Here is a 9,468-nt window from a genome sequence, read left to right as displayed (position 1 = left end):
CAAGCCGCGAACCGTCAAAGCCTAAATTCATCAAAAGAGCGAAGAACTGAGCTCAGAAACATGCAATCTGGCCAAAATGATTACTACGATGAGCAGGAAGGCATAATGTATGGAGCAGGCATCGCCAATTGAGCGTAAGAAGGTTTTTTTTATAATTTTACTAACAATTGTCAACACAAAACTTTAAACGCGTTTTTCTCGAAACTACGTTTTTCGACCTTTGGACCACGATTTTGGGAGAACTATTTAACCGATCGGGCTGAAATTTTCAGGGGTTGTTCAGAATTTATGTAGTTTTAGCCCCTAGTGGAATTAGAATTTTTCGTTTACTTTTAACCCCTTTTTTAGACGATTTTAGGGGTAAAAAAGGGGTGAAAAAATTCTAAAGTCCGCCATTTTTTTTTTAATGCCCAAATCGTTTCATTCTACTACGGGATATAGCCACTAACATATATTTTAAGAATCTTTTTGGATTTTTTGTTTCAGACGATTAGAACTGGAGATTTCAGGGTCCAAACTTTTTTTTCCACCTTCACTTCAGCCGCCATTTTGAAGCCGCGCATGCGTGAAATCGTTTAAAAAAATTTTTATACAATCTTGAATAAGTGACAAATAAAGTGTAAAAAATTTGATTAAATTAATTGCATTTTACTACTGAAAAAAAATTCTTGAAAATATGCCGAATAAACCCATAAAGTGGCCATAAGTAATCATCTACAATATGTTGTAAAACGTACCAGGTGAATCACCTGGATTTATTATTTGGTGTTTTAAATTTTGACTTGAAAATGATGTTATAATGATAGATTTAAATTTATTTAGTATTGATTGCTTTATCTCTGTCAATTTGCAAATGACTTGTTCTCAATGAAAGATTTTTTGCTGTTATACTAAAATTCAAAGTAACGATTAAATCATTATCATTACTGCAAAAATGTAACCTTATCGTTTGCGTTACAGACAGAAAAAAATAACGATCGTTACCAAAAAAGTAACTTTACAAGTAATGCATTACTTCCCAACTCTGTTTGTGAATCCATACACTTGTCCAATTAGATTCTTCCTAGAAAGAGAAAACAGTTTCTTTTTAGTTGGAAAAAGTTTACTTTGCATTAACTTATTAAGTAATAATTGTACACTCTTTTATGGAATTGTTCAATCAATATGCAATGTTTAATATGTATGATAACATTGGACTCACATCGATGTGTAATTAAGAATTTAATTTTAAAATTATATGGCAAAGAGACCAATTTTAATGTCGACCGATTTTAATTAATTAATTAAGAAATTATTTGAAAAGTTTTCTTTAGTGCAAACAATTTATTTAGTACTTAAAGAAGTAGTGCGTCGTATTGAGTTTGTTATCTTGCACATTTATTGTTTATCATTATCAGTTGTTTGCATACGCTTATTATACTGTTCGATAAAAAGTCACTTTTCTTTTTCTCCGAAGTTCAATGTACATATTCCGAAAATTTTTTCTTGGTGAACACAATGCCATTGGTAAAATTTGTGTAATCAGGATTTTGAGTAAATTGAGATAAAATGAGTAAAAAATGGAATTTTTTTCTATTTTTAATATTTTTTAAAGCAAAACTAAACTTTGTTTCTAAATAAAGTTTATCGAGTCTAAAAGAACAATTCAAGAATTTTCAAATGACTTTTAGGATATAACCGTATCATTTATTTTCATTAAGTTATAATTACTTCCGTAGACATAAATTCAAAATAGCGTTTTATTTTTCTGTAAAAATTGAATTTGTATAATTATATTTGTGTAGTTATTTGTATATATATATATATGTAAATATTGAACACCAAGACCCACTTTGATTGAAAAAAATTTTCTTCTTCTTTATTTGTGTTGAAACACTTATCAGCTCGTTTCACTTAATATTGTTTACTATAAGAAATGTTAAAAATGATAAAAAAATTACTTTTTTCTTATTTTATCCCCATTTACACAAAAACTATGCAAATTCTGCCAACAATATTATGTTTAGCGCAAAAGATCTTCGGAATATTTATTATAATATATTTCAGAAAGCATTTAAAAGTATTGAACAAAGTTATTATTCTAGAATTTCAAGAATAATGTGGAATGTAACACATTCAAACTGTTTTTTTATTTGTTTTGTAAATTGCATGGTAAAATGTGACTAATTATTCGCAAGTAATTTCTCGTCTTTAAACTTCAACTGTTCTAATCTAAACCTTTTTAAGTTTCAATTTCTATAACAATTTCCAGACATTTGTTTTGCAATATTTATATTGTAATATGCAATATTGTTTGTAATTGCGATATTAATTTTAAAATGACGAATGTATGTATTATTACTTCATGATCACGACTATCAATAACACGTTGGCTGGTAATATTCATCGCGGAATGACGTGTCTTTCGAGAAATCTTATCTCTTTTAAAATATAGCAGCTCGGTAAAAAAATTTCTGTATGTACATAATTATACATAAACGGTTATAGACGACTAACTTAGACGTAGTTTATTTAGAACGGTTATAAATTGTGTATCACCATTTTTGCATAATTATGTATAAAAATTTTTTTTATCGAGCTGCCATGTTTTAAAAGAGATAAGATCAAAAGACACGTTATTCTGTGATGAATATTGTACCAGCAAACATGTATATTATATATAATTGAGCAAACAGGTTATTTGTAAACATTGAAGGTCATGCGTATATTAAGAAAAATGGCCAAATATTTATTTGTCATATTTTTGAAATTAATATTACAAATACAAACAACATTGCATATTATAACATAAATATTACAAAAATATATCTTTCGATTTTGCTACAAAAATTGAAACTAACTTAAAAATTTTTAAATTAGAACAGGCCTCCAAACTTTAAAGACAGGAAATTTAATAAAGTAGGATTTCTTCTTTTCACTTGTTTCGAAGTTACTCTTAAATAATTGTCTGTTAAAGCTGATTAGTTTTATTTTTACTCGCAGAGAGAGAGAGAGAGAGAGAAAAACCGCGATCATAGGGACAATAATGTGGCAAAAAATCGGTATTTCGTGTTTGGTTGGCATCGGGACGTTGTTGATCATTGTCCTCCTAGGACAATGGACTTTGAGCTTTTTGAATCTCAAACTCAGAACCATGATTGCGCCACTGACCGACCGAAGAATACAACAAATGAGCGAACTCTTAGCTGGGATACAGGTATCCCTAAAAAGTTGATTAGTTATTTTATTCTTAAACAATATAGAGAATGAATATAATAATATGAATAATACGAATAATATTAACGCCCAAGTCATTTATAAAACAATTTTATGAAACAAATTTATGAAATGGTAATTCTCGGTTTAGGTTGTGAAGATGTACGCCTGGCAGAAACCATTCAGTTATATTGTGTCAGTAATCAGAAAATTAGAGATCAATCAAATTAAATTCTCCTCGTACATGCGCGCCGCGTATTTGGCCATCATAGTCTTCACTGAACGATTGACCGTCTACTTCAACCTGATAACGTTCGTCTTAATGGGAAATAATTTGACTACCGATGTGACCTATAAAATGTCGACATACTTTAACATACTTCAATTCGTTGTCGCGTTGTACTTTCCGCAAAGGCTAATACTGCTGCGTGAATCAATAGCGTCATTCAATCGATTGGAGGTATATGTTATCATATTATTTTCTAATTTACGGTAAACTTAAATCTACAATTATTCTTATATCTCTATTGGCACGTACTTGTTGAAGTGTGCTTAATTTTTACAGGATTTTTTGCTGATGGTCGAAGTGAACACGCTTCTCGAAGACCACGCCGCAGTTTAAATCTCAGAAACCAAAGGAAGAAACTAATGCAGAGAATCAAATAAACAGATACATCTCGAGAAATGGGAGTATTCTGTCTGTGAACATCAAAGATTATCTGATCTTCCGATATACGTAAAGCTTCAGCGAGTTTCCGCCAATTGGATCAGTGGCCAATTGCCGCCAACTTTGTGCAATATTAATTTAACTATCAAGCCAGGTCAATTGTGTGCTGTAGGATCCTTATCACACCTCAACCTTGCAATTCCGTAAAAGGGCGGATCACATTGTCATATTGGATAGAGTGAGTAACATAGAATATTCTTTAGTTTTATCTTAAATTAAAATTAAATTAATTTTAAAATTAAATTTTTAATTTTAAAAGTTTGACTATTTAATTTGTTTTAAAAGTAAAGAATTGAGATATAATAATGACAAAAGCAAATTTAATTTATTGCTGAATGACTATTAAAAAATTTTTTTTATCGTAATGAAAACATAATTTTATTCATAACACATAAAAATTAGATAATTTCATAATAAAAATTAATAGATAATAAGATTTTTTAAATAAAAACTGGCAAAAACTTTTAACATTTAATTTATATGTAATTTACATATAATTAATTAAAAGATAAAGGTTGAATATTGTTTAAATTAAATATCCTGATTTTGTTTTCTAAGGGTTTCGTGAAAATGCAAGGAAATTATAACGAATTAGTACAATCAAATAAAGATTTCATTGGGATGTTGGACAATTTGAACCAAGCGCAAAGAAAGGAAGAGGACATGAGGAGAGCTTCGGAAATATCTAAGAGAATCACAATAACGAGACAAATATCAAGATTATCGACTACAGGTTCCATCGCTGTAAGATGATCACTCGTTATTTATAATAAAAAAATATAGAAACTGAAAAAAATATATTTTACATTAGATTTGTTTAATAAAAATATATAGCACGAAAAATAGAAATAGAAAAAAAGGACATAAATAAAAATAAAAATACAAAATAATTTTAAAAAATATCTGTATTTTTGCGCATAAAAGATTTTTAATATACTTTCACTAATTATTATCAATTAATGTAAAACGCGGAAGAAGTTTTTAAATTAAGTTTTAAAAAAGTTAAATAATTTTCAAATATTTACATATTTTCTTAACATTATTTCCTTTGTTATTAAATAATTCAAATTGAATTAACTTTATCAGATTACATCTATTATAAGAGATAAATTCAGATAATAAGATTATTATTTTGCCATCGTGCAGCACTCGGACATTAATGATTCGAATTATGTGGAAAATAGCCCGGAAACCGAGATGTCGGCACACGGTCGAATAGCCGGCAGAGTGTACAAGGAATATCTGCATAACGGTGGCAATAATTTCACGCTATCCGTACTGCTGATGATCCTCATCATCAGTCAGATCGCCACTACCGGAAATGATTACTGACTATCATACTGGACTATCTTGGAGGATGTTAGGCGTATTGAAAATACTAGTGACGTAAAACAATTCGCGAATATGTACAACAATAGTTTCCTTGGGTCGATCTTCACGTTGAACCCTGCTGAGCACTATGGATGCCATACACGTTTACACATTCTGCATCATCGCCTGCATCGCTACTACGTTGTTTCGCAGCTTTCTTTACATGAAGGTCTCTATGAACTCGAGTATTAATCTTCACATCATGTTCTTCAAACTGCTGCAGGCGCGCATGTTCTTCTTCCACAACAATCCTTCCGGTGAGTCACAGAAATTCGATAGTCGTCTTAATTACTCTACAGAGACATTCAGAAAAATTCTTTTATGACAATTTTTTAAAATATTTTTAAGGTAATTTTTAGAATATTTCATAATTTTTGTATAATTTTAAAATTTTTTAGAAAGATTTTTTAATTTTTAAATGAATTGAGACTTTTTAGAAGTGTTGAAAAAGTTTGTAACTTTTCTAAATTTCTTTATAGATAGATGTAAATTCTGAAATAGAATTTACAAGATTCCTCATTTTATAATTTCCAAAGAAAAACTGAAAAAATATCAAGATATTAAGATATTTTTTAAAAAGAAATCTTTATAAATTTAAAATATGAGAATTATTAAAAATATTACCAGAATTTTTTTGAGAGTCTTCAAAACGTTAATTTCGAATTCAGAAAACCAATATATTTTTGTCGATCGTGATATTAGTAAGTTGATCGCTATAGCTATACATAAAAAAATAAAGCGTAACGATGATGTAGATCTTTTTTTGCACATATTTATGATATCAAAGATACAAATTATTGATTAAAATTGATTAATTTTGTTTTAGAATAATATATTTATGTAACTAATGCCAATTGTATTAATTAAAAGCCATTCTAATTATAAGCTCGAAATAAGCCACGACTCTGTTTAATTTATTTAAAAAGTATACAAGCATTTTCACTCTCACTTTTCTCTCACAATAAATTATCGCTTCCTGGACTTGTAATTTCTTTTCTGGGTTCTTGCAAAGAGTTAACGATTTTTATATTCCAGGAAGAATTTTAAACAGATTTTCGAAGGATATGGGCATCATGGATGAATGGCTGCCCAAACTGATGTTGGAGGCGATCCAGGGGTTTTGCGTAGTATGTGGTATAATGATCATGGAGGCGATAATTAATCAGTGAATGCTGATATTGATAACCATACTAGCTCATCTTGTTTTTCTTCGCTACGAAATCTTATATGAAGATTGGTCAAGATCTCAAATGTCTCGAAGGCGTAAGTAAGTATATTAGAGCAAGTAACACGTTATTATTATAGATAAAAATGCAGCGTATATTACATTTTTGATGTCTAAATTCGTGGACTCCTGCCAAAGAATTCATATTTTTAAGTTATTCATATTTTTACATTACCCATTACATTAAAAAATTTTTTAAAAGTTTTTTTGAATATGTTTTTGCGTTTTTAGTGAAGAGTCCCATATTCTCGTACGTAAATGCTACTCTGAATGGTTTGCCGACAATCAGAAGCAGCGGCATTGAAATCGAGAAATTAATGCGAAAACGATTTGATGAGTTACAAGATCGTCACAGCGGTACATGGTATCTCTTTTTAACATGCGTGACAGCCTTTGCTGTCGTTGCGGATTTAGTAATGTGCCTGTTCCTGGCCTGCATTTGCTTTTCTCTAATACCAGTGAATGAGACTGGTAAATTATATCTAATTAATTAATAGGTTATTAGATAATAAGAGTTAAATTTTTTTCTAAGGATTTCACAAAGATGTAAAAAGCTACAAGAATTTAGAAGAATTAATTAGTAGAAATAAATAAGCTTTTAGTTTCAATTCTTATTTTTGCGTGCGATTCTTTTTCTCATTCTTCAAACAATTGTAAGTTCTCTTTGTTCTTTATACTACAGGCATGTAGCCAAAGCAGGTCTAGCAATATCGCAGTCATTGATCCTAATCGTTTGTCTACAATACACCATAAAACAATTTAGCGAGTCGGTGTCACTAATGACCTCCGTGGAAAGGATTCTTCAATACACGAACCTTCCTAAGGAGGAACCTATTACTTCGGACAATCCACCGTCACCTACATGGCCATCCCAAGGACAATTGCTCTTGAAGGATGTCAACATGAAATATCATATGAATGATCCACCAGTTTTGAAGGTATAAAATAAACCATCTGTTTTCATTCTTACAAACATTATTTGTGTTTTAACACGTAATCGGGCTTTACAGAATCTGAACGTATCCATCGAGCCTGGCTGGAAAGTTGGGGTGGTTGGACGAACTGGCGCCGGCAAGTCCTCCTTGATCTCAGCGCTTTTTCGCTTGTTCAATGAAGGTCTAGAAGGTGAGATCAAGACCGATGGTCGAGACACAAGTTCAGCGGGCCTGAATGATCTGCGCTGCAAAATCTCCATTATATCACAAGAACCTGTGCTCTTTTCCGAGAGTTTACGTTACAATCTGGATCCGTTTAATCAGTACGATGATTTGAAGCTGTGGGAGGTGTTGCGGCAAGTCGAGCTGAATGATGTCACGCTGGACTACGACTATATCTTCTCTGGCGATCATAACTTTAGCGTCGGTCAGAGGCAATTCATATGCCTGGCCAGAGCCATCTTGAGAAACAATCGTTTACTCGTTCTCGATGAAGCTACGGCCAACATTGATTCGCAGTGAGTCTTTATGATTCTTTAGGATTGTATTTAAATATCATTTAGTGAAGAAAATTTTGATTGATTAATTATATATTAATAAATTCTCCATAGCAAATGAAGTCACAGTAATCGCAACAAAGTCATGATAACGTGCAAATATTTACCTTGACATCATTATACAGATGACATTTACAAGTTATTTATTATGTTATGACACATACAGATCAAGATAATAATGTGGTATAGCTTTTGATGATTTTACAGTAATATCATAAGTGTTGTAATTATTGAGATTTATTATAATATAAACGTGATTTTTTTATTATGAGGTATAGCAATAAATTACCATATGTAAATAATTCAAACTTTCTATTATTAAGTTGCTACTTTTGCAAATAATTACGAATGATATAAAGTATTTTCACGGTATGTTACAAGGGTACATCAAGTTATGGTCGGGTACGATAACATTTGTTTTAAATTCAAGATTAATAGAAAGCAAATTTTTTCAAATTAAATCGGATTGGTAGACATTTTTATCAAAATTATATAATTTGTATCTGTAATTTGCAACGCACGAGAGAGAGAGAGAGAGAGAGAGAGAGAGAGAGAGAGAGAGAGAGATTTCAAAACTTAACATGTTTATAAATTTGCATCCCTAAATTTGAAACTCTATTTCTAGCACGGATGTTTTAATTCAGGATACAATAAGGAGCAGTTTTAAAGAATGCACCGTTATCACGATTGCACATCGTTTGAATACGATTATAGATAGCAATCGGATCATTGTGATGGAGAACGGTTTTATCGTGGTAGGTTTTTCCGTTTTAACAATTAAAGTGTGAATGGGTTAAGAAGAATATTGATTTTGTAAAACAAAATTAAGAAATATAATTTTCTATGTAACTATCTAAAAAGTTTGTTCATAATAATTTTGATTAATAGCATGATCAGTTCAATTTCTGAAAGATATTTAGAATAAAATTCGTTCTAAAAAGTGAAATTTTATTCTTTAAGATTGAATATTGAGTTATTCTTATTCAAAATCAACTTAATTTTTACTCTTTAGAAAGAAAATTTACTTCAAATTATTTAGAAAATTTAAAATTAATTTTTCATTATTAACTATATACTTTTTTTTGAAAATTCAATGTTACGTATACAAAGAATAATCGACGAGCTTTTTTGGAAAATTTTGTAATATCCTGAAGAAAAGTCTTTATATACATTTGATAATTAGAATTATCATGTGAATAGGAATTTGGTTGCCCATATGAGCTGTTACACGACAAACCAAGTGGTTACTTTTCACAAAAGGTGGAGAAGACAGGCAATCAGATGGCACAAAGTCTTTTAGAACAGGCGAAGAAGGCTTGCGAGAAGAATAACGATCATTGTGAATTGAATTTGTCGCCACAAAATACTGAGTGTGAGAGCGACACCACGCTTACAGAACAGACCACTTTATAGATTTTCTACTTCTAAAAATCTTATACTAAAAATATATATATTATA

At 30.3% G+C, this 9,468-nt stretch overlaps 1 pseudogene; it reads left to right on the top strand.

The window, feature by feature from the left end:
• Positions 1 to 9,423, top strand: part of LOC108755166 — a 30,666-nt pseudogene extending 21,243 nt beyond the window's left edge.
• The last annotated feature ends 45 nt before the right edge of the window (positions 9,424 to 9,468 follow it).

Source organism: Trachymyrmex septentrionalis, unplaced genomic scaffold (genome assembly GCF_001594115.1).
Source record: "Trachymyrmex septentrionalis isolate Tsep2-gDNA-1 unplaced genomic scaffold, Tsep1.0 scaffold86, whole genome shotgun sequence".
In the NCBI taxonomy this organism is placed as follows: Eukaryota; Metazoa; Arthropoda; class Insecta; order Hymenoptera; family Formicidae; genus Trachymyrmex; species Trachymyrmex septentrionalis.
The sequence above is the reverse complement of the archived record's forward strand: the minus strand, read 5'-3'. Positions and strand labels throughout refer to the sequence as shown.